Source organism: Dasypus novemcinctus, chromosome 21, assembly GCF_030445035.2.
Source record: "Dasypus novemcinctus isolate mDasNov1 chromosome 21, mDasNov1.1.hap2, whole genome shotgun sequence".
Taxonomy (NCBI): domain Eukaryota; kingdom Metazoa; phylum Chordata; class Mammalia; order Cingulata; family Dasypodidae; genus Dasypus; species Dasypus novemcinctus.
This window is the reverse complement of record NC_080693.1, coordinates 76,461,227-76,487,980: the sequence shown is the minus strand read 5'-3', so window position 1 is coordinate 76,487,980 and position 26,754 is coordinate 76,461,227. Positions and strand designations below refer to the sequence as shown.

Below are 26,754 nucleotides of genomic sequence, written 5' to 3'. Positions count from 1 at the left end.
GGCGCACTCCCTGCACGTGGGGCTCCCCTACGCGGGGGACACCTCTGCGTGGCAGGGCACTCCTTGCGCGCATCAGCACTGCGCGTGGGCCAGCTCCACACGGATCAAGGAGACCTGGGGTTTGAACCGCGGACCTCCCATGTGGTAGGCGGATGCCCTAACCACTGGGCCAAGTCTGCTTCCCTGTAAACATTTTAAAAAGAATTCATTTGATATGCTCAGAGCAATCCTGGCATTTAATAAGCAGTGTCCACTATTTTTATGATGGCTTGAGTTTCTGTGGGGTGCTGCAAGCTGGGAGTTTAATTTTTTTCCTTTCCAGCTCTTGAGGGATCTCCACTCTTTCATTTCGCCCCTGTGTGACTGGGGCAGGAAGTTTTGAGATACCTAGCCTGGCTTTAGGAGGAGATCCAGAGTTTAAGAACGTGGACTCTTTCCCTCCAGCAAACACACACATTCCTCATCAACATTAAATACCAATGGGATTTTTTCCAAAGGGTTTTGGGGAACCCTAACATGCCCTCCTCCCATGACCTCATCCTACCACAGAAACTTTCTTTGTGGTGGCAATTATACTTGGCGGTTTCCTATAGATTTTGTCTGAAAAAAATAAAATAAAAGGGGTTCTGCTGCCTTATATAAATATGCATGAAAGTGACTGCTGTAATCAGTGGAGCTGGGAACCCCACCTGTGCTGTGGGTGTTTGCCAGTTTAGTTTGGCTCCTCATCCAGGGGGCACCTGGCCTGAGGTGCAGTGGCTATAAGTGGGCCCCTTGGGAGGACCCATGGGTTGAAACCTGAAATCTAACACTGCAGGTCTCGTGCCCAAGGGTTGGGAGCTAGCAAGGAGCAGGGTGGCTGCAGGGCTGTGAGATTCCTGAGAGCCTTGCTTCCAGGTCTAAGAGAGTTGACGCTTTCCAAAAAAGCGGCTCTGAAGGGGGCGTTTGGAGTCTTACTTGAGAAGCTCTAGACTGGGAATCAGAAGAACTTTGTTCTGGTCTTGAAAGCCCCTTATGCCTCAATATGCTCATCCATGAAGTGGGAATGCTCTCTAGCTTGTCTTTCTTACAAGGGCCTTATGAAGCTCACATGATGTCTGTGCAAACATCTTTTTGGAAGTAGTTTCCAGAACGCTATCCTTGCATGAAGAATTGCCTCCTTTGTCTGTGCTTTGGTTAGCCTTGTTCTTTGGCACTGATGAAGCAGCAGAACAGATAGGATTAGTTAGTGCTGCAACATTTTCCACCAATAGTCTTCTTTTGGTGCTTTATTTTATCTGCCTTTGTCAAAACACAGCGAAGTGATGGACTGAGTGTATATATACATACACATATAACATAGACCTCTAATTATCACCCTATAAATCATTAAAATCACCCCTTTTCCTGACTTGTAATTATATTATCAGACAGTGGCATGCTGGTAAATGTTTAATAACCTGTTCTCTTTAAAATGTGTTAAATTTATATGTATATAAGTTTACTACAAAATAATGTTGAAAGGATGTGTGGCATACAATTGGCAAATAATTATAAAATATGCAATTATAAAATATGTATTGTAAATGTCATATAGTAAATTGAATCTCATAAAAGCTTTCACTGATTTTTCTTTTGCAATTGATTAATGAGTGCCATTCAGGAATCAGTCAAAAGAATGAATCTGTATATAGGAATCTTACTTGTTAGTGATGTAGGTGGTTTCTTTTCTGAATTAGAGGATAGTTTTTGAATACTGGAAGAATATTTCCTTAACTTTGTTGTTGTTGTTGTTGTTTTGTTGTGTTTTTTTTTTTTGTGATTCACAATGTAACAAAGACATGACCTACTTTATGTTTACTCTGCATTGTTAATATCTCTCCATCAGTTTCTTAAGTCTAAACAACCACAGAACCAAAAATCAAGCCCTGATTTGGAGCATTTTGAGTTTCTCCCACCGTGGCTGATTTCAGGCTAAGAATGTGGAGTCGTAGAATTCAGAGCTGGGAAGGATTTCATGGGAGCACACCGTTTTCTACTATTTTCCACCATTCAGACATGATAAATGCAATTAAATAACCTTGATAGCATAGGAAATGGTAAATGTTATAAAATAAGGAAGTGATTAGTTTATTGCCTCTGCTTTTAGTGACATTTAATTGTAAGTTTATACAATTTAACTATTCATAATGACTGTGTTAAGCAATGGGATCTTGTCAATTTAACATTTGGCTGTCGTGAGTCGGTAAAAACCGGCTCCAGGCCCTTGCTGAACATTCGTTTCTTTCTTCATCATGATTCTGGAATTTTCCAAATCAAAAAGAATTATTGAGTCCTTGTATGTGCTAGATGCTGAGCAATCAGCGATACAGTCTCTGCTCTCATGTCACCTTGAAAAAAAGTAACGAGGGATTTTGGGGTGGTTTCCTAAGTGTGTTTTTAAATTGCAGGATAGCCATTTGGAGTTAAAGTGCACTTTTTGCTCCGTTCTTATTTCCTGGTTGCCTTCTAGACCTGGCCCTTTTTGTCCTTGCTCTTTAGTTTGGTGGCTAAATATTCGTTGTCCTACTCAAGATCTGGCTAAGAATCATAGAGAGGGAACCTAGGAGGTGTCATCTTGAGGTTGGTTTTTGAAGTCTGACTCTACTAAGCTGCCAGGCACCTACCCTCTTCGGGAGGAAGGCCAGCTAAACAATTGATGATGTGTGTAGGCTCTGGCTCTTCCCGCTTTCATAAAGTTAGAACCTGGTCCCAAGACTTCCTCCCTCTTACTTTACATGGGCATGTGCAAATTCTGGATCCCCGCAAAAACAAAGAGATGAAAAAATCTGAAAAAAAAAAAACCCACTTACCCTTTGATATAGATAAGATGGCGTTCAGGTAGAGAGGGCTTCCTTGTTTTGCAGTTTTCCCCCAAAGCAGGGACTTGCAAGCAATGGTTATACCTGTTTACGAAAAAAGGTGTAGGGTTCTGACAGTGTGGAGCACCTTGTCCAGAAATGGGCACACGTATGTGTGCACCCGTGCACACACACATGCACACACAGAGGGAAAAAAAGAGAAAGACTTCTCTTTAGGTATTAGCGGTAATTGTTCATCAAAAAAGGACTAAGGGTTAGCAGTGAGTTCTCTGTCATCACGTGTAATATCTCCTGAAATGACTTGGAAAATTTTCATTATGTTTGTGCCTTATTTTCAGCTCCTGTTATCTTTTGAACTCCCGGAGGCTGGGGGGATGGGTCACTCAGCAGCCTGGGCTTTCTCTAAAGAGCCTTTGTCTCTCTGCCCAGGTATTAAGTTGGTGGCGCAACAATCATAGGTACATTTGGTTCATTTTTCTTCCCGCTCCCCCCCTCCCTCGAGCCGCCCCAAGGCTGAATGTGGGCCTGTGTTCTCCTGGTCCTCCGTCCCAGCCCTGCACAGGGGACCCAAAGAGAATGGGCCGCAGGAATGCATCCAGAACAGAGCCAAATTGTTCGAGCTGCGTGAAGAAGAAAGAAAAACTGGGGGGGTGGGGAGAGAAGAAGAAAAGCTCTCCTTGTCGGTTCAATTTCTCTGGAGATATTTGGAGGATAGCACTGTGATTTTTTCGTGGGGGGGTGGGGTGGGGAGAGCCAAAACGAGAGAGCCGAGTTTTATCGGCACAGTGGCCCATACAGAAAGGTGACATTTGAGAAAACAATTGCTAGGTTGTTTGGCCGCATTCGCAGCTATGAATGAAGCTTAAGAAAAGGTGTCTTTGGATTGCTACTAATAGTCATCTTCATCATTCCTGCTCTCTCTCTCTCTCTCTTTCTCAGTTCCCTTATGAAATAAGGACACCCAGGTAATAAACAAAGCACTATAAAAGATCAGATTGAGGTATTCTGTGGGCTCATTCAATGTCGGGAGCAAGCATTCTGCACACCACCGCTGGTGCTTTCCGCCTCCAAGGCCGGTTGGAGACTGCAGAATCGTGGGGGGTGGGGGGATTGCGGGGGCAGCAGACTAGAGCCCTCTCTCACTCTCCTCAACCTCGCTGACTTGGTAAGGGGCTCTGGGCTGCATCCTTGGTTGGCTAAACCACACCTGACAACCAAGTGACAGAGGAAAGGATGGCAGGGTGGAGACCCTTGGATGTGCTGATTTGGACTTTGGATTTTACCGACTTTCTTTTTCAAGCCGCAGGTGAGAGCCAGGTGAGTAGCCACCTGCCTGGGTTCAGAAGCCATTTGCCAGTCAGATCTGACTTCTTTCCCTCTGACAGGCAATTCAATCGTGAGCCTTCTCTTTTGGTTTGCCATGGATCAGGCGCGCGTGGTTATTGGCAATCTCCCAGCAGACTCCTCTCCGGTGTGGCCTGTTGCGTGTGAAGCAGGCCACGCACCGCAAAGGCGAGAGAGGAATGAATGTGCTGTGTAGGAGTGGGGCAGCTAGGTGGGCTCGTTTGATTTTGGAGGTGAATTGGCAGTGAGTGCCTGGAGAGAGCTGCGAACAATGCTTCTCCTGCTAGGTATGCTTTCTTGCCATGAGACTTCTTGTTCCTGATGGGGCCTCTCTTTCCTGCCTTCAGGGGCTCCATGTGTCTCCTGTGCCTTCGACCTGCGTGATTCACCATAATCAAACGTGGGCACTGTTGGATGGGGTGAAGGAACCCATCTGTCTTCAAAGGCAGGTGAGCAGTAGGCACCCACTGAGGATCCCGTTTCTTCTAGTGTGTTGGTGCCCAGCGCCCTTGGCTTAAAAATTCATCCGTACACAGGTGTCGAAGAGCTGGCCTCCTATAGGCTGGGCCTCTGGGTGGACAGGTAACTAAAGCTGAAAGGGGGGCACTCCAGGGTTTTGGGGCTTCTGTGCTTCCCCAGAGCCTGGTTGCTCTTTGCTCTGCTGTTTGCTTTCCTTTTCCTGGACCACAGTACCCAGTACTTAAAATATAATCTCGTAACAGAATGGAATGAAGCTATATTAGTTTTGCAGTTTGCAGTGCAAATCGGTTTATGCCTGTTTTTGTGAGTGGACAGGCACAACTGAGAATGAGATTCATAGTCAGGTGTTTATTTTACAAAGCCTAAAATATGCCTATTTTATTTATGGACCGTGTAAATATGTCAGGTGCTTAGCTCTAGATGGCTCAAGAAATAAATTGTTCTAGCAGCCATGTATACATATCTGTCTTTTCATTGGCGAATGGTATCAAATAGTTCAATAGCTACATTCTATAAGACTATGCTGTTTTATATTTATGCAGCATGTTAGGCTTCAGAATTTTAGGTCCTGTTTTATTATTTTTTTGAGCCTCCACTTTACAAGTGGAGAAACTGAGTCAACAAGGGTTTCAGTTATCTCCCAATAGTTAGAAAAGAAGTCTTGCTGGAGTTTAACCAAAACTTCCAGATGAGAAATTGAGACTTCCCAGATGAGAAATTGTGTGTATGCCCACATGTGTATTTTTCTATGCGCGTAAGCATATGTATTAGGATATACATTACGGAAATTGCATACAAACACAGTGGTATATTGCTCATTCTCTTCAAGTGTGTGACTATAAAACAGTCATACTAGAGAATATTGTGCTGTTGTGATTGGGTGACTTAGCCTCAGGCTCTAGAACTTTCAAGAGACCTTTCTGATAGCCTCTACATGAGAAATGAGGCTGAACGCTGCAAGATGTGATATTAATTCGTAGGAATAGGGTGATATTTAATATCTCATAAATGTATTTAACAGATACAAACAAAATTTAATGTATAGGTGTCCATCACACATAGAAAATTGCCACTATATTTGCTCAGCTTTGCGGCATTTTTTTTCCTATGTATGTCTGCTTTTTCCAAACTGCACTGAATTCTCTGAAATAACAGGGCTTTAGATATGGTTGCTCTAAGAAAAGCCTCCCAGACAACTGCTTTTAACCTGCCTTAGAAACGTAGTAGAGATTCAGTAACTCTTTGAAGAATGAAAGGATGGTGGAAGAGTTCCCTGGGCTGGTGCTGATGTGCGGTAATGCATGTTTTCATATGAATGCACACGCATATATGCTCTCTTGAGTCAAGTATTCAGAGTGAGAAAGGCTACCTTTTGACTAAATTTAAGAAAAAGTTCTTTTCTCAATGTGTCTCATTTAATTTACTAGTGGGTTAAATTCATTCACTCAACTGACTGCTATGGAGTTATGCAAATATAACTCCAACCTTTCTATCTTTTAACTCTCCTTCTGTGTATGCTTCCCACTTGGTTCATTTTTATTTAATGAACATATATTACATAGTTTTCAACTCTCCTTTTTTTTAGGCCTCCCAATTTATTCATTTATATTTAATGAATTTATATTACATGGTCTGAAGTAGGATTTCATTTTCTTGGACACTGTGGTTTGAAATATGCTTGCAATCTAGAATGTGTGAACTGAGTCCTGGAACAGAATTTGCCTTCCCAACACATACCTATAACCACCTCCTTGGGGGGGCTTAGAATGGCCGGTAGGGCTAGAGGTCTCAAAGGGGGTCATGAGATTGTTATTCAAATAAACAACTCTCATTGCTTGAGAGTCTACCATTACCACTCATGGCAAGTCACCATCTTGGGCTGCGTTCTAAGAACTTTGTGCCCAAACACTGCTGGGCGAGGCAGTTGCCATGATGACTGGCCCCGGACATCTGCCTTTTACAGACTTACAGGGACACGGAGAGCCAGGGTGCAGACACATGTGTTATTCACCGCTTCTTTTCTCTGCCATTAACCATTGGCCCAGCAGCCTCCGAGAGCAACATGGCAAATTGCAGGAGAACACATGGTCCTGTGTGTGGGACTTTAAGAGACTGTGGTGTCTTGGTGCTTAGGCGCATTGGAGGGCGGATTGGCTTATAGCCATTTCTGTTGGCTAACAATTGCACTAATCTTTTCGAAGGAGGTTTTGTGTGTGCATGTCCCCCTTTCCCTCAGTCCCCCAAATCGGAGAACAATAAGCGAATTGTGTTTCTGCACGATTCCATGAGATGGGTCAGGGAACTGCCACGGGGTGGGTGAGGCCTCCCGCGGGGACGCGCCGGGCATTAGCCCGCAGCCATGGTGAAGAAACTGGAGACCTGAGCACACAGCAGCTTTGGCAAAATCACAGGGAAACAGTTTACTAGCTGAGTCATTTTTAACAGCAGCTTTTCTGGGGTTATCGACTCAGTGCCCTTTTGGGGACCTCAGAAGCAAGCGCACTGCTTGCTGGAAGAGAAAGGGAAGGGGAACTCTGTGTGTATGTGTGCGCGCACACCTTGAACTCAATCCGTGTCTCCTCATCAGAAATAAGCTCAGTAAACCTGTTCCGTCTTCTTCAGAATGGAAGAATAGGTTATATAAAACCAAAACTTGGAGCAGAAATGTCAAGTAGCCATGTACTTGCAGAATGAAACATGAGAGAGGCCTTTTTGGGGGTTGGTGGGGGGAGATGGTGAAAGAGGCAGACGTGTATCTTCAATGTTTGAGTCAGGTTGTCCACTGTACTATGAGGAGTTAAAATAGTCAACTAGATTAGGCTCTGGTGGGGGTAAGCGACATAGCAAGTGCTACTTAAATGTTAAATCATGCTGAGAATTCACTGTGTAATTTAGAAAACAAGTGCTCCGTAGATACTATGCCTAGAAGATCAGACCAAGAAGCTCAAAGGTTATGGGATTCAGAGGGCCCAGTAAACCTTACTGTATGTCTTTCACAGTCTGCGCTCATGTCCCACACCCTCCCTGAAACAGGGCACACACCTTTCCTTCTAGTGAATTTCCATAGGCTTGTTTTTTTTTTGTCTTCTATTTATTTATTTTTTAATGTTCAAAAAATATAAGAGGTCCCCATATACCCCACACCCTCCTCACCCCACTCCTCCCACATCCACAACCTCTTTTATCATCGTGGCACATACATTGGCATTTGGTGAATACATTTTGGAGCACTGCCACACCACATGGATAATGGTTTACATTGTATAGGCTAGTTCTTAAACACAGCCCTGGCCAAAATATCACCTGGGTAAGTGCAGAGGAGCTTAATTCCCATCTTGGCCCCAGGTTTTCATAGAGTCCACTCGGGCCGACTTGCAGGTCTGCCCATCTGCTCCCTGTCAGGCAGCTTTTGAGTTCTGCAGCAAGGAGGCTGGCGTGGCTGGTGGTGGGGGCAAGCTGTCGGCTCACCTGGGCAGGAGGGCCCACTCTGGCACCGAAGGGCAGCTCAGACGAGAGGTGAGGATGTTTCCATGGGGTGGGTTGGGGGCGGAGGACAAGGAGCATGGGAAGTCTGCACGACATAGACGCCCTGTCGGCTGATGCCTCTGAGCGAGCTGCTGATCTGAATTAACTTGAGATCAAGGCAAAGACCGTTTCTCCCCTCTCAGACCCCAGGAGGTCTGCAGCCTGGGTTTTCCAGCTCCCCACTAACATTTCCAAATTTAAGAAAAAATAAAAATGTGTGGAAAAATACAGTAAAAGTGACAGCACCTTCCCAGTTTCCGACAGTTCTGTTTTGACTTAACAATCAGCCAAACTGGAGCCCCTGAGCAGCCAGCTTAATTTGTCACCCTGTGCTATTAACCATTTCCCTGCCTCTCTTGGTCGGTGTCCTTCTGGCTCCTTGCTCCCCTGGTTCAGTGACCTGCTCTTCCTGTGCCCTTTCTCTTCGACATAGGGCTCTCCTCAAAGAGCCTGGTTTTCCACATGGAGTCAAATTTGAATATGCTTTGCTGTCACTTCAGTTTTTATTTTTGCCATGGGGTGGCTGAACCAGAAGTGTGATAGGTAAGGGCAGGAAAGAGTAACTTCGGAGTCAGCTCTTGCATCATCCGGGGTGCCCCTTAGAAGTTTCTCAGTTTGGTGTATTTATCTTGGTTAAGGGTCAAAATGTCGAGACAGGGTCACTTTAGAACAGGGATGAGATAGAAAACAGTCTGTTTGGAGACACAGGGAGAGCTATTCTTAATATATATTTTGAGTCAACTAAGTCAGTCTGGGTGACATCTGCTCAACCCCTTTGAGCATCTTCTCCCTCTTTTTCTCATCATCTCTCTGATTCTACCTGCCTTCATTTTGTCTTCTGCATGCTCAGAATCTCCAGTCCATTAACAGATATTCTCTTTTTTCTCAAAGCTTACATATACCCAATACTGTTTTCCTCACAGCCTTGTGCTTTTCAGCATCCAACTTATTATAAAAGATTAACCCAAGATGATGGATTCTTTGGGAGCTACCAGCTCAATGTGTTATTCAAAAAGAGTACTTTTAGAAACAAACAACTTGGATTAAATTATGTTTTATTTTTTGCCAATGTAACTTTTATTATTTCTAAAGATATAATATATTTGCATGATTTATAAGTCAAACTAGAAAAGGGCATATAGAGAAAGCTTTCTTCCCGTGCCTCTCCTCCAACAACTTAGGCCCTTCTCTGGTGGCAACCAGAGTTACTAGTTTATTGCATAATCTACCAGAGACATTTTAAGCACGTTGGAACAATTATATAATCTCTACTTTTTCACTTTTAATAAATGTTTTAATTTAGAAGAGTTTTAATTTTACAGGAAGGTCACAAAGATATTCCAAAGAGACCCCGTATTCCCCAACACTGAGTTACCCCTTTTGTTCATGTCTGATATTCCTATGGAACATTTGTCACAACTGAGGGTGGGTCCACTACTATGAACTAAACTTGAGAGCTTACTCAGATTGTACTAGTTTTGCCTGATCAGCCTTTCTGCTGTCCCAGGAGAGCACATTCAGTTTACTATCTTAGATTTAGTCCTCGTGTCTCCTTAGGCTCCTTTCCTCTGTAACAATTTCTTTTTTGACAATCTTGACAGTTTTGAGGAGTGCTGGTCAAATATTTTGTAGACTGTCCCTCGATTAAGATTTGCTGGTGGTTTCTCAAATATTTAGATCAGAGTTATGGGTTTTGGAGAGGAAGACCACAGAGGTGAAGTGCCTCTCTCCTCGGCACATCAAGGGGATGTAGAATCTACATGTCTTATCACGGAAGAGGGTAACCTTAATCATCTACCTAAGATAGTGTTTGCCAGGTCTTTCCACTGCAAATTTACTTCTGTCTCTTTCCATATTGTGCTCTTTAGTGGCAAGTTACAAAAAAACAGGCCATACTCTTGGAGTGGGGAGTTCTGGTCCACCTTCCTGAGGCCTCTTCTAATATTTAACAAGATAGCGGCACAGTCTGCAGGCAATTTGGTGCCCTGCTTTTTTTATTTTTTAACTTTACATATTTTTGAGATTGTGCCACAGCAATATGTAAGGAAGTTCAACATGCCTGATTAATTTGTGTTTATTGTGTAGCTATGTTAGTACCATAAGTGGTTTGACTAGTCTCCCTCATGATGGACATTTGGGTTGCTTCAGTGTTTTGCTATAATAAACATTGAAATAAATAAACTGATAAATTTTCAAGTATATCTGCAGGGGAAATTATTAAAAATTGAACTGCTACTTAAAGAGAATGTAATTTGTATTTTTTGAGCTATTGCTATATTGTTTTTCGTAGATGGTGAGCCCATTTATAACCCCATCCTTTAAGTCAATGCCTTCCCTTCTAAAGGGTATTGTAGATGTATTTTGGGTAGGGGCTGTATCTTATCTTTCTTGCATCGTTCCCAAAGGCTCCCGAACCCAATGTGAAGTGAGGCCATATTGCTAAATCTCCAACTGACCCTCTTCCCCTCCATGCCCCTCCATCACCTGTGCTGGAACTAGCTGTCCAGAAGGAAATCATTGCTATGAGGTATCTGTCTATCCCTCCCCTCTAGGTGATCACACTCTTTCCTCAGAATAACATTAGAGAGGAAAATATTTTCGCAAAGACCTCAAGTGTGGTTTGAAATTCATCCGGGACCACTGCAAATCACAGTGGCGTAACTCTGGCCTGAAAGGCAGCTTGGACGTTGGGAGCGCCTCTTCTCTGATGTGTGAGCATTGGCCTTCATGGATTTACTTGCTGCAGTGGCTGCCAACCAGGAAGGCTCTCCTGCTCAGCCATTCTGATATTACACGAGACTGCTTTGGGTGCAAATCTGAGCTGAGGCAGAAATACTCTGCTCTAATATAGGCTGTCTCTTGTCTAAGTCCCTGAAAACTTAAATTTCCTAAGATGAGAACATCGAAATGGCCAGGCATATTACATTTTGGGACAGTCTTTTTCTTTTTTTCCTGTTTCATGAAACATCTCCATTGCCCTTTCCCATTCAGACCTCTTTACCCCCCACTCATTTCTAGTACGGTTCTCTTCTGTGATGTTTATTTTTATGTGTCAGCTTGGCTAGGCCATGGTGCCCAGTTGCTTTGTCAAACATGAGTTTAGATGTTACTGTGAAAGTATTTTGTAGATGTGGTCAATATCTACCTTCAGCTGACTTTAAGTAAAGGAGATCACCCTCAACAAAGTGGGTAGGCCTCATCCACCTCATCTAATCAACTGCAGGCTTAAGAGAAAATATCAAGGTTTCTTGGAGAAGGAAATCTGCCTCAAAATTCTGTCAAAAGACAGAACCCGTGTCTGAGTTTCCAGCCTGCTGGTCTGCCCTACAGATTTTGGACTTGCCAGACTCCATGATTGCATGAGCCAATTGCTAAAAATAAATCTCTTAATACACAATACATACATATATCCTACTGATTTGGTTTCTCTGGAGAATGCTCCCTGATACATCATCCGTTCAGTGACTTAAATTACAGGATTTTAGAATTGGAAGGACTCTCAGAACCCCAAGGAAAAGACACTCAAAAGGTAAAGTCTCTTTCATGGTCACAAAGCTGGAAGAAGAAGCCTAGAGGTGGGCTCGGGCAGGTTTCTACCACCCAGGAGTTTGTTTCTATCATACTACCTTTATTTTATCAAGTATCCAGGAATAATAAGGATAATAAAATTACACTAATAATAACTGACCTTTACTGAGTATTTTCCATGAGCCTAGGATACAGTAAATGCTTTACACGTAGTATTTTCTTACTGCAACCTTACGAGAGAGGAAACTGTGATTTTCCCCTTTTAGCAGATGGGAAGATTGAGGAAACAGTTGATTATGTTACTTGCCCAAGACCACACAGCTAATAGTAGGTGAGGCCAGGGTCATCAGCTTGTAAAAGTTGCATACTTAACCTCCTTGTTATGCTTTTCTTAACTGCATTACATAGGAAAGTAGCACAAGCAATGGACATTAGGTTTTGTAGTGAGGATATGGCTGAAAGTCTTTGCACTTGAGGGTTTATATTCTAGCTGAAGGACAAGATATGGGCATAGGGTTGCCAGATAAAATAGAGAACACCTAGTTACATTTGAATTCCAGAAAATCTCATAATAGTTTTTAGTATAAGTATGTTCCAAATATTGCATGGGATATACTTATATTAAAAAAATAATTCCTTGATCATCTGAAACTCAAATTAACTGGGTTTTGGATTTCAGATAAAAAACAATTTTTATGAAGTTTAAGTATGTTCAAATGTTGCATAGGACTTATCTTAAAAAATGTATTTGTTGATCTTAAATACAAATTTAACTGGGTGTCTTGCATTTTAATTAGCTAAATCTGGCAACTGTACACTTAGAAACCATTTAAAAGCATATGCCCATGCAGTATATTCTATGCTTTCTCCCTTTTTCTTGACCCAGACTATCTTCTTCTCCTCTTTCTCATCCTTCTACACCTCTTCCTCTGGGCTTCCTCGCCCCCTGCATTCACTGCATCCAGTAAACAGAGCCTTGTGACAGGGCAGCAAGGCCTGGAGTCCAGTGAGTACGAGCTGTTCGGCTGTCATCATGGAGACGTTTTTCTTTCGGCCGCAACGCTGAGCCCTGAGGTGTGCCCATCCCTCCCGAGGCCTAACTCTCCTCCAGGAACACTCTTCCTCTTGCCTCTCCCGGGTTTGCTCTGCCAACCCGCCACCCCACCCTAGACACACGTTCCGCCAACGCCTCCACCCCACCCAGTGGTGTGCGCTGGTTTGCATCAGGTCACTTCGTGCTCATTAGCATTCATCTAAGTCACGGGGCCCAAAGGGAACGAGGCAGCAAAGTTGCCTGGCTGCTTCTTTGTCCTCTCTCTGAGATAGGCTTTCACGGCAACTGGGGTGAGCTGTTGGGGTGGGGTGGGCGGATGCTCTGAGCACACTGGTTACAGTCACAGCCTGTGTACTCTCTGGGACGGGGGCGTTCCGTTGGCTATTTTAAGGCCAGACTGGTGAATGTTGGGTTCCCCTTCGTTTACCTAGGCTTTCAATATTTTCCCTGGCACACTCTGAGGTGGTCACAGAATGTGGGAAACCAGGCAAGGGAAAAAATTAATGCTCTGTGATGACGCCTCTGGTAGCTGCTGCTAAGTTCCATGGAAAAGACGGGGGTGGGTGGGGGGTCGCTATCTGTGTCTACGAGTGTCTCCTAAAGCTTTTAGCTGTATTGGCACCGACTCAATTCTGGAGATGGTGGAAAAAGAAAATTGGCTGCAAACTCAGTCCTAGGCCTGCCTGGTAGCCCTGACTCCACCCTCTCCCGTGGAATGGCTTTGCCCACACTGAATGGTCCTTTATCGTCAGCGAGCGATACTGACTTTCTCAAAGTACTGTATAGGCCTTGTGTCCCAGATGCCTGTGGCATGAAAGCTCTGCTTCCCTTTCAGGAGTGTTGGCTTAAAAACCCACCCAGAAACCTGAGAAAAATATCTCCACTTGGCAGCTCTGGAGGCTGGCACCAACTGCCTTCTGCCTCTTAGCCCACTAATCACAAGCTACCAAGTGGACTGTTATTCTACGAGAAGGAAGCAACTTCAATACTGAGAATTATGCATTAGGCAAATCACAGTTATCTAGAAGTTGTGCAGGGAGCATTTCTGCATTATTTAGACTTCCATGGTGAAGATTTATTTCATTACCTTCCATGAAGTATAGATTGGCTTAGCAGGAAAGTACCCTGTCTACCTTCTGCATACTTGGTGCTCTTCGATAGCACTGTTTGGTCAATGCCTAGAATGGAAATTGAGTCCAAGTATAGCATGAAGTTGTGTCTGTGGTTGGGTACTGGTTGTTTTCATGGGTCAAGCATTTGTTGAATGCTTACTGTGCAACAGTGCAATAGGCACTTGATCAGTCATTCTGCATACTTCATGCCTTTCAGCCTTCACAGCCACACTATGTGGAAGGTGTCATTAGACCTGCTTTCCAGATGCCAGTGTAAGTAGCCTGACTATGGCCACCCAGACCAGATCAGCTGGGAGTACCTCCTGTGCATGTCTTCCTTTCCACTGAGTCTCCAAAACAGGAGAACTTTCCTCTTGAGCTTGTGCCCATCCAATTGCAGCTCCACTCTTTGTGGAAAAATTGGCCATACCTGGAGTTGAGGTGTCCACTTGAAGATTTTTCAGTCATTTACCACATGCTTGGATATATGAGTTCTGTCCAGGTAAAAGTGACATGTTCTCACTGCTCTTTAGTGATGTAGAGCAATAAATGCCTCACCCCAAAGCTGCCTTCCTTTTTTCATACCTAGATGGAGTCTGTTGACTGGAGGACCACTTGTTTCTTTAACTGATCTGAAACTGGAGACCATCAAATGTGGTCTCCAGTTGACTCACACTGGGCATCAGGACTTCACAGATAAATTACCCAAGTCTACTAAGAGAGTAGGTGTCCATGTTCCAGGTGGACTTTTATTCCTGTAAAAGTGATGCCGAGAATACAGACTCTGAGAGTTGCTTTCAAACTTCCTAGTTGGAAGTGAGCCATGGGAAGGTGCTCAAAGTCCCTGGTATATGACTAATTCTACGCAAAGTTGCAACTCCAATTTTTATCAATTACCAGGTTCCCATTGTGATTCCAGTTCCCATTGACTCTTCCATCTACCAGCATGCACAGCTCTCCTTTTTGTGGTGACTGCTGGCTGCTTTCCTTTTGAAAGTCCCGATAATATCTAGGAGTGAAAAAATCCACAGGTATTGGCCCATAGCCACTTTCATTATTAATGCAGCTTATGATTTTTTAATTAAGCTCTTGACAACCTGGAAGTCCACAACCTCCTCATAATAGACACACCTTCCTCTTGACTGGAGACACATGTCCAGGAAAAAAAATCGTACTCCAGTTCTGATTCTGGGAGAAATAAATCCAGCACCCTAGAAGGCAAGGCTGGACAGCAGTGTTTGCATATCCCTTCTTTCTTAGCCTGTTTACCTGGTATCCATCATTCTCCATTGGATGGGTTGTCCTTCCTCCATGCACATGTAATTTAACCATGTGCATATTTGGGGGCAAGTTGGCTGGCATTTACTTTTACTGGTTACAAAGCAAATCACTTTGTATTACACAATAAAACACATTCATGCAATAACTCTTTTTAACTTACTTTGGGCAAAACCCTGTGCTTGGTGCTCTGAAGTCTATGGATGAGGTCAAACATAAACTAGGGGAGATTCCATGACCATGCCTACCTAGAACAACTAGTCAACAGTTGCAAAGGAACAAATGGGCAGTAAAGGCATGATGCTGGTGTTATATTACAGATCATTTTTTCAAAATATGCAGAACTCCTAAAGCTCATAGCTATGAATTAGAAAAATATTCATTCTTATATTCATTCAACAAATATTTATTGAAGGTCTTAAATGTGCAAACCTCTGAGTCAAGTGCTAAGAGGAAAGCAAAAGGAAAAAAGATAAGTACTTTGCCCTAGAACTTATTAGGTCATTCAGAGGGTTTTTAAGTAGCTCTTGTTTATATTTTTCTTGTAAAGCATCAACACCAAGTCTGTTCTTTACTAGGAAATTTATGATTTGTAGAATGGACATAACACTTGTCACATTCAAACAGACATCACTCTTTCATAGCTATCCATAGCTTAAAAGTTATAAAAAATAAAATGAGAAGGAAGTAAGCTTGACACTAAAGTGAATTATTTTTAAACATTTCTCTATGTTGAGGTCTTGGAATGATGAAATACATGTGAATGCTCGGGAAGGGGGGCTGTCATGGGTTGGAGTTAAGGCAGCTTTAGAGGAAGGTGAAGGTCACGGAGAGATCAGCGTCAGAGAAGGGAGGGTTTGAGCAGAGTGTAAAAGTGGACGGGGATGGGGGCATGATGGTGGGATGGAAATGGGTGATAGAAAAAGATTCACATTACAGGAAGGGAAGAACAAAGCCGTCGCATGAGGAAGGGGAAGGATAAGAGGGAGGGAGGAGGTGGAGGATCTGAGTGCTGGCTGGGCTGAGGATTCCGTTTTTATTATATCAGATTTCCAAATTGGTAAAACCTGTGCATGGTACAAAAATAAAAATGTCTGTATGTGTAGAATGAAGAATTAAGTCTCTCTGGGTCCTAGCTAGCCAGTTCCCCACCCAACAAGCACCAATAGTGAGTGTTTTTGTGTATCCTTCCAGAGACATTATACGCATTTACAATATAGATAGACAGACTACTACATGTGTTGTTAGGCACCTTGATTTTTTTTAACTTTGAATATAATTTAGACAGATATTTGTACACCAGTGGTCATAGCAGCACTATTCACTGTAGCCAAAAGGCAGAAGCAACCCAAATGTCCGTCAACACATAAATGGATAAACAAAATGTGGTGTATACAAAACAATGGAATATTACTCAGCAGCCAAAAAGAATGAGGTTCTGATATTTGCTACAACATGGATGAATCTTGAAGACATGTTGAGAGAAAAGACACAAAAAAGACAGATATTGTGTAATTTCACTTATGTAAAACACCTAGAATAGGCAAACTCATAGACATAGAAAGTAGATTAAAGGTTACCAGGAGATGAGGACTTGAAGGGTACAGAGCATGGGGAGTTATCACTTAATGGGTACAGAGTGGGATGATGAAAAAATGTTGATAATGGATGGTGGTGACGGTAGCACCACATTGTGAGTGTAATTAACACTGCATTGTACACCTGAAAGTAAATGGGAAATTTTGAGTTGTATATATGTCACCACAATAAAAACTTAACAAAAAATCACTTGGAGGTCTTTTATATCACAACAGGCAGAGCTGCTTGTTATAGCCCCTTTTCATATCAGTACTCATAGGGTTGTTCTTTTATAGCTCCAAAATATCCTATCATATGGGTATTTCCTGTAAATAGACATTTAGCTTTTTCACAGTCTTTTGCTATTAAATCAATATTGTATATTTATTTTTCTACAAGTATATTTGTAGGACTAATTCCTAGTAGTAGAATTGAAGGGTGAAGTAGAATGTACATTTTAATTTTGATATATATTTAAGCTATGATTAAATTTGCAATAAGTGTTTTGTTTTGTTTTGTTTTAGTTATTAAGCCTGCTGGTCTTTGTTCCAAATTTCTAGTGATATGTTCTGATTCTGGCAGTGATAACGCAGCGCAGTGTTTTCACAACTTGCATGATTATAGGAAGAACATGGGGAGATATGTTAAAAACATAAATTGCTCTTCTCCTCACACTAACCAAATCAGAATCTTCAGGAGAGGAGCTTGGGAATACATTTTAATGAGAATCAGATAAATTTGGGAAGCTGCGAGCATGAAAAGGCAATGTTCTAAGATTTGAATGAGAGGCTCATGGTGAATGTCATTGTGACTTGTGGAAAAATAATGGTTACAGCTCAGAGACACTTGGGAGGGTAAATGAGAGCTCCTGTAGCTCCTTTCTCAGAAAGATTTCAAAAGAGCCCAGCTGATTCTTTCCCACGTGGGTTAGGCAAGACTTGGACAGAGGCAGGGAGCCAAGGTATAGGGCATAGATGGAGTGTTTGGTGGTGGGGATGGATTAACAGACTTCTGTGTTCCTTCCCATTCATGAACTCTATGACTCTGTGATTATGTTTCAACTCAAAAGTGTTCCTGCTCATAAAAATGACATCAACTGCTGATTATGAGTACTTCCTGTATGTGTGTCACTCTGTCATGTTTCCTCATCTGAAACTGAGGCTCACTTAGATAAGGCGATTTGCCCATTTTTGCACACTCTATCAGTGGTAATTCAGGACTGGAATCTATGTCTGTGACATTTCAAAATCCAGGTCCACGATGCTTCCATAACAAGTGAACTGTGCATGCTTAAAAAGTGTAGTAGGAAAAGCTTTAGGATAAACATGGACAGTCCATGAATGAAAAGTTAATTTCATTTCATTTTTACTTTAAAACAAATTAAAAGTTATTTTGAAGTAGAATATACACTTTGCCTTAATTCTAAAGAAAAAATAGGAGCTGTAAGAAATTTCATATTTTCAGTTGGTCACTCCCAGTCCCTCCGAAGCCCTCTTTCACTTTGCTCTGCTACTAGCGTTTATTTAGTAGAAAACTTTGAAGACTATTACACTCTATCCAGTACCAAAATTCATCTCTCAGTTTATACACTTAACATGAGACATGCCATGAAAAACATTTGTGCCTTCAAAAGCAGTGTGGTATCAAAACACCTAAAGCAAACACTGTTCGAATATGCAAGAACAATTTGGGCAGAGCACACTTGTAAACCCAAACAAGCACGAAACCACCAAAACAGCAAAGGGAGTAACTTCTGCTGAAAGGTTCTCCTTCTTGACCAGCTTTTTCCTTCCTTTGTCAGATAATGGTGGTGACACCTTGGAAATCTGCAAAAACAGCTTCAAGGGAAGAGTCAGCTCTCCCAGTAGTCCCCATAGCCAGGAAATAAATGCCAAGTGAAAAATCCACACTTCTCACAGACTGTGAGGCTGAGGAATGTCTCCAGTTCCTGCTGCAGGGCAAAATGGAGGAAATTTTTTCTTCCATGGGGAGGTTTCCCAGGAGTAGGGCTCCTACTGAATTGCTATCAGATAAAGAACTTGCCTCTTTTCAGCTCTTTCTTTTGAAAGAAGCAGAAATACAGCAACTGTTCCAGGGATTTGATGAGCTGGAGAAGCTGGTGCTGCTGTTAGGAAGAATTACAATTCTATAACAATTCCTATATGCCAAGGACTAGAGCAGTAGTTCTTAACCAGGAATGGCTTTATGTGCGTGGCATGTACACATACACGCACCGGGAACATTCGGCAATGTCTGGAGACGTTTTTGATTGTGATGATGGGAAGGTGGTGGTGAGGTGGGATGGGGTGGGCGGCTACTAGCATCTAGTGGATAGAGGCCAAGGATGCTGCTAAAAACCCTGCATTGCAAAGGAAAGCCACCGACCCCCAACAAAGCATTACCCCACTCCAAATTGTAATAACATTGAGGTCCAATAGCCCTGCAGTAGATTGATGCTTTTATATGCATATTCACCTCTTCAGCCTTCAGAATAATCCTATGAGCCGCATAATATCATTGCCCTCACTTGACAGATGGGAAAATTGAGGTTTAAAGTAATCAGCTCAAATTACACTGGCCTTTGGACACTTTTAAATTTCCTTCTTGAGATCTGTTTGGTTCTATGATCATTGCAGAAAATTTAGGTCTTGCTCCATGGCCTGGAATTGGTTCCCTCAAATGCCAGGAGTGTTATTCATGAAAGTTATGTAGCTCAAGTTGGCCCGACCCCCATTCCATTCTGAGATGAGACTGGCTAGTGGCTGATGGCTCAGAATGGGGGAGGAGGTATAGTAAAAGATATTATATAATGTCTACAAAAGTAGTGAAAAGTTGAGTTAACTGCGGAGATAAGTAACCAGAAAGATAGAGAATGAAAATCTAAACTGACTTAAAATATGTTGTCTAAGCATAGAATCCAGACTGTGCCTTCACATGCTCTGCTGTTTATTCCTAATCTTTGATAGTGGGATGGTATGTGCCATTGAGCAAACAGGTTCTGATGTCATAAGACGCAGACAAGAGAGGCAATCGTTCTGCTGCAACTTCATACAGAATTAGGTCATTGAATTCCAAGAGAGTTGGGTCCTCTGGAAGACAACTTCTGATTTTCTTTTTTTTTTCTTTTTCTTTTTGATAAATGCAAAGCAAAGCCCCCTGTCAAGATATTTATGACTAGAATAACAAAATAAAACTTTTCCTTTTGAATCATTTTCTGTATTTTGCCCAAATGTTCTGACACTTTTTAAATTCTCTGTTCATCTTTCTTCTCTTTTTATCTTTCCTCTTCACCAAGTTTTTTTTTTTTTTAGCCTTTTTACAGTTCTTTCTATGTCAATTTTTTCCTCTCTCAAAATAGCATTACTTGTGTAAAAGGTGCAGTAAGAGAAGGGAGGAGAATTGCCTAGATAATTAAACTGGCCATCCACTGGGCAAGCTGGTGTGGTTGGAGCAAAGAAAGAAATCTAGTGTGGTGAGGGGACCCTGACTTTGAAGTTTTTTGTAAACGAATGGAAACCTCCTGAAAGTTTTTGAAATGTAAGCTGGACACAACAGGGGGCAAATCCAAACCACTTTTTTCCTCATAATTTTCAAAAATTGCTGCTCTAACCAACCCTAGGCTTTTTGCTACCACTGATGAATATTTAATTATTGTTGTCATTATTTAAATTAACTTAATTCAATGAAACTCAAAATACAAATCAATTTAAAGAATATTTGTTAATCATGTTATTGGCCAGATATTGTGTTTTGGGCAGTGAGAGATCAAGATGTGCATGATGCAACCCCTGCCCTGCATTTTGTTGGAGAAAATGGATGACTAGATATCCAAAGGTCATTTAGGTAGATGTATGAGTTAACTATTCTGTACAACAAATTATCCATTAACTTGGTGCTTTAGGAAAAGACTCATTTATCATCTCACCATTCCTGTAGCTCAAAAATCCTGGCACAGCTTTGCTGGGTCCCAGGCCCCAAGATTTCTCACAAGAATGCAATCAAGGTGTCATCTATGGTCTGTGGTCGTATCTGAAGGCTTAACCAGGGAAAGATTCTCTTCCACATTCGCTCGTATGGTTGTTGGCAGAGTTCACATTCGAGGAAGTTGGAGTGAGGGCTGCAGTTCCTCACTGGCTGTTGGCCACCTCAGTTCCTCAGCATGCGGGCCTCTCCAATAAGGCAGTTTTCTTCATCAAAGTGTGCCAACTGAGGAGGCAATAGAGAGAGTACTAAGGAGATGGAAGTCACATTTGCTTATAACCCAATCTTCCATCACTTTTGGGTACTCTATTCATTGAAAGGGAGTTGCTAGATTCCTTCCACACATGAGCTGAAGGGGATTATACAAGAGAGAGAATACTAGAGGAGGGCATCATTGGGAGTCATGTTAGAGCTGCCTTTAGCACCAGAGCTAAGAAATTGTTAGAGAGATGAAAGAAGTGATCCTGTCAAAGCAGGGTGATATAAGAAATCTAATCTTTAAAAAGAGGTATGTTCTGACTAAACTGATACCAGACTGCTCTAGAAAGATTTTGGCATCTACCCAGATATGTGTGTAAGTATCCCCAGCCGTTCAGAACTAGTCATTAGAGCAGCAGTAGCTAACCACTTAAAGTATTGTTTTAGTTTGTTAAAGGTTGCCAAGGTGATATACCAGAACTCGGGTGGCTTTTACAGTGGGGATTTATTAACTTACAAACTTACTGTTCTGAGGCTGTGAGAGTGTCCAAATCAAGGTATCATCAAGAGGTGCTTTCCCCCCGGGCTGCAGCTCTGGGTGATTCAGCACATGGCAGCATTCACTCATCTCTCCCTTTTGCTCCAGGCTTCATTGCTTTCAGCTTCTGGCTTCCTCCAGCTTTCTCTCTGTTCCTGTGGCTTTCTCTCTCCCATCTTTCATTGATTTCAGCTTCTAGAGGTTTCTCTCTTTTTCTGTGGCTCTGCAAATTCCAGTTTATGAAGGACCCCAGTAAGAGGATTAGGACCCACCCTGGACCATGCCTTATTCATATAATCTAACCAAATGACCCTTAACTGAATCTAATCTAATCAAAGTTCACACCCACAGGAATGGACCAATTTAAGAATATAATTTTCTGGGGTCCACAAAAGATTCAAACTACAAAGATATTGTGTCCCTACCATGATGAAATATGGTACCTCACCAGTCTCCCAAAAGTCACATTTATGGTTGTTATATTCATTATCTCTCTCAAGAAAATTTTCATTATCAACTGTGCATTTATTTGTCTATTCACTCATTTTCTGTGTCAGTTACTGTAATAGATATGAAACTCAAAGATGAGTTGCCCTGGAGGGGCTAGATAATGAAACTAAACAATGAATTAGATTTGCCTTCGAGGGTCTCTCTTCAGTTTAGACCAGGAGTCAGTAAACTATGGCCTATGGGCTAAATCCACCCCTCCCCCTACTGTTTTTTGCATGGTCCAATAATGGTTTTTCTTAAATTTTTAAAAACATTTTTAATGATGCTAAAACAATCAAAAGGAAAAGAATATTTTGTAACCCATGGAAACTAGTAAATTCAAATCTCAGTGCCTATAAATAAAATTTTATTGGAACATGGACACACTCATTTTTTATATATTGCCTGTGACTGCTTTCACTGCAACAGGAGAGTTGAATAAATGCTACAGATTTCCTAGGGTGCCCAAAGCTTAAAATGTGCACTATCTGGCCCTTTAAGGAAAAGTTTACCCACTCCTGGTTTTGGAGAAGATGGAACTGCAAACAAATAATGATTGTACTGTGATACATGATAGTCCCTAGACTTCCAGCCAAGGGACAATAGGAGCACAGAGGTGGATGTTCTTAACTCTTTCTGGGTTGGTCAGCAAATGTGGTGAGGTCTCTTTAAAGATAAGTACTGGTGTTCCCGAAATGGGAGGAGAGAAGGGAGAAAGGACAATTTGTTTCAAGGTCCTTAAATTGATGACCATGGACTCCTTAGAAGGTGTGAAATTATGTGTTAAAATTTGTGTTGACATGCATATACACTTTATCCTCCTAGAGAGAGGATCCATCTCTTTTAACAGGTTTTCAACAGTGTAAGGACCACTATTGTGGGTGAACACGGCAGCCCATGTAAAGCCACAAAGGTGTTAACCCCGGACACAATTGCAGGGGTCAACAGCAAGACCAGTGAGAATATAAAATACTGTTTTTGGGGTATAGAGGGAGATGAGTCTAAACAAATGTCACCCACCATCAGAAGGATAACCCAGGACCTTCATGGAGCAGAAGTCTGAGGCTGACCCAATAAAATTCAAGTACTAACTAGTACAAGGATATTGAATCAGGCCTAGTTAAACAGACCTGCTCTTTGCCCTTAAGTGGCCACTCCTCTGAAAGCAGCTAGAGAAGAGGTAAGAAGGGCTCATGTCATCTACAAGGAGACCATTGGTTGGCAGTTCATTGTGTTGAGGGTAGAGGAGTTGGCCAGGCCACCAAGTCTTTAATCAATCCTTGATCAAAAATCACACTCTTTCCCTGAACCAGAACAACATTGACTCCATCTGCCTTTGGCCTTGAGAAGCAAGAGGCCAGCACCTGACCCAGCTTCCTCTGTAAGAGATGAGTCTTTATACATGATTGCACCACGAGCACATAGAACAACATCGAACTCCCAGACCTGGCGGGGAGAGTTCCTAGGACTAGGACTGTTGGGAGGTGTTTGGGGAGGTGGAGCAGAGGGGTAATGGTTTTCACTGAATTCCTTTTTATATTTTATTTAGATTAAGTTCTGCTCAGCAGGGTGATTTTTTAATTAGAGCCGCCCAGCCAGGCAGACCTCCAGCTCAGACCCCTGTGCTGCCTTCTAAGGTTTCATGAGGGACCTTGTCCTGCCTGATTTCCTGAGTTCTAATATTTGAATAGTATGCAGTGGATTTCAATGGGAGGAAAGACATGTAATTTAATCATCTTTATTAGATTTTGCCTGTGGATGGGGAGGAGGGGGGAGGAAGGAGGAGGGACATGTGTCCTGTCTGTTGATTTTATTTTTCTCTTTTTTCTACTTTTCTTTCAGTGGTCAAAGAAGGAGGAGACTCAATGTCCTTTTATTCCCCCTCTTTCTTTTTTTTTGTTTTTGTTTTAAACAAAGAAGCTACATGAGAACATTAAGCTCAAAAGAGAAATGTATTCTTTGCAGGATTTTTCACCTGGAGAAGAGATTTATATAAACAAATCATGCAGCTCCATCTGTGGTAACCTTGATCCTGATGCTGCACGTGATGACTCCTACAGCTCTTTATCTCTGTGTCTCTACTGAAGTTGCAGACGGTGCTCAGCAAGACATCACAAGATGGAGGGAAATTAAAGAGAGAAATGGCCCATGGGTGTATTCTCTTGCCCATCCATAAATTTACATCATTTTGGCACCATCCAGAGAAGGAAATCAGGCTATTCGAACAGAGAGAGAAGATCAGAAGCTAGTGCAGCACCCGAGGAAAGAAGGAAGCTGGACGCGTCACCATCCGGTGAATACGCACCTCAGGATGGGATAGGAGGCTGAGCAGGAATTACCAAGAGCGAATAGTCACCAGGGGCTTTATATAGGAAATAAATCTATTGGAGTTTTTCAAGAAAGAGAGACAGAATTCAGCATGCTGTATCTTACAAGGCAAGGAAGGAAGGAGGGAAGGAAGCAAAGGAGGGAGGGAAGGAGGGAAGGAAGAGAAAGAATTGTGTCCAGAACTCTCCCTAAATGCACCATCCACCCGCATACCCAGGTCTCTTGCCTTTTGCTTCCCACCAGTGGGCCCAATTGGTCTGGATTATATTGTCTAATTTATATTCTATCATCCCTCACCCCCAATGCACACACACACACACACACCCGGCAGCCTGCAATCCCCCTTCACGCCCCTATCCTGTTGATCTTTCTTCACTTCAAAATTATCAGCAAAGAATTTATTCATTTGGGAGCATTCCAGGCCCTGCATTTATGTTCGGTTCAAATGAAATGGGATCCCGACTTTTCAAACCATACTGTTTTACAGATAAAACACAAAGGCAGAACTTCATTATTTGGAGACATTACTCTTTCTTTTTCCTCCTGCCTTTTGTTTCGAAGCAATTTTAAACTTATTTGGAAAGTCTCATAACAGGGGTTGAACATTTTTCACCACACCTATTTCAGGAGCTTTTTTAGTTAGGATAATAAATTTATCTCCAAACAGATGGAAGAGTTTTATGAAATCTAGAAAGGACGCGTTTACTAATATACCCTATAGGCTGATCTTAATCCTTTCATTGTTAAAGACACTTTTCTAAGACAGTCTTATTTGTGTGCCAAACGTCTTTATTAAATCACTATATTAACACAGAAAAAAAATCCTATTACAATAGCTTTCTCTGCATGATCAAAAGGAGTTCACAGCCCTGCAGATAGCCTACTTATTCTAAAACTTAAAAAGGTGAAATTCCAGTAAAGGCAAACATTTGGCCAAGTTTTAAAATATTCCTTGTGATATGGCTGGAGGGATTACTAGGTCCCAGCCAGGAAGAAGTCTAAGCTTTATCAAGGCAGTTATCCCCAGACAAAAAGACAACTCTGCAAAATAGGCTTCTCATTCACCCATAGAAATTAGTTCTTGGCAGCATTGTAATATGATTAGGTCCATAGAAACACAACAGGTCCACTTCAATTTTAAAAACTCAAGGGGCAAATTCAAATAACAAGTTGTACTGGTGAATTCATAGGTGTAGGCTGAGAAATAAAAACATCATAAGAAACAAAGGTTGGTGTGCCAATTTGGAAACTGAACTAAGACCCATAATTTTTGCAATCGATAGTAATACATGCTCATTCGACAGAGGAAAATCATTCATAGCCCTATGAATGTATGTAGGGTACATTCTGGGAATGTACATTTGTTTTGAGCCTCCAGGTTGGATTTCCGCTTCCATGTGGACAAGAGCTTTAAAGGCTCTGAGGGTGGAGGCTGGGTGTATGAGGACAATAGACTTTAGGAGAACCAAAGAGAAGAAGAGGCACAACTCAAGAGAGTCCAAGAATCATGGACTTGAAGGGGGACTTTAGGGACAGAGGGGAGGTGAGGCCAACCATGTATGGCAAGTCAACGGGAGAGTCTAGAGGAAGCATTCAACAGGGCGGGTGGGCGCGTGACTGGAGGTCTTGGGTAGCGTGAAGGTGCAGAGGCAGTGGTAGGGTGGAAGCTGCTGGATATCGGGAGGAAAAGGAAGCCTGCAGAGAATTCGGCCCTGCAGATACATTAAAAATCCTTTAGCTTTCAGTGATTATTGACCCAAATTGCTTTCTTGCTTATCCCAGATGCCTCGGATTCTGCTATTATTACTGTGTTGCTGCCATGTTGAAAGTAAATGGGAAGTGAGGGTGGCTCTCTCTTTTCTTTTTCGTTGTATATGATTTACTCACAGCCTGATGTACATTATCATGAGGTCTGGCTTAGACTAACTCCTGGGTGAGAGACCCATGTGAATTTAGTAACTGCCATGCTACCTGTCTCTAATCTTGCTCTGCTCTTTGTAGGACATGCCCTTTGGGCAGTTTTTCTACATTAGAAGTAGGGGGTTATGCTGTGCCATCGACATTTTCTTGTCCCTACAGAATGAAGTTAATTAATTGGCAACTAGTGGTTGACCCCACAAAAATCCTAAGTACTGAAGGTACTCTAACCTGCCAAGGATGTGCACCTGCCTTTCCACCAAGAGTTCTTTCAAGGAAAGAAGCAAATGGGGGAGGAGGGAAGTGCTTCTTTAAGTACCAGTGCCTTGGTTCCGGGTCTCCCTCGGCCACAGGCTGCAGAGTCGGGTTGTGTTTGCAGCTGAGAATTGGGATTGATAATCATTTGTTTTATGTCTGGAGTGGTCAGTGAGGGGAAATGAGTTGGATAACCTAGTGCTGGCAAAATAAACCTCTGTGTAATTATAAATAAGAATGGCTGGATGAGTGAGTGGGTGAGTAAGTGGGGGGATCCCCCTCCTGTTTAAAAAGAGCAAAAGGTCGGGG

At 42.3% G+C, this 26,754-nt stretch overlaps 1 long non-coding RNA gene across 1 annotated transcript; it reads left to right on the top strand.

Moving 5' to 3' along the window:
- Positions 1–3,641: 3,641 nt before the first annotated feature.
- LOC139437176 (uncharacterized) lies at positions 3,642–25,500 on the top strand. The gene is made up of 3 exons (XR_011646934.1): positions 3,642–4,157; positions 4,532–4,633; positions 23,788–25,500. It is a non-coding gene; the product is annotated as an uncharacterized lncRNA (long non-coding RNA).
- Positions 25,501–26,754: the final 1,254 nt, after the last annotated feature.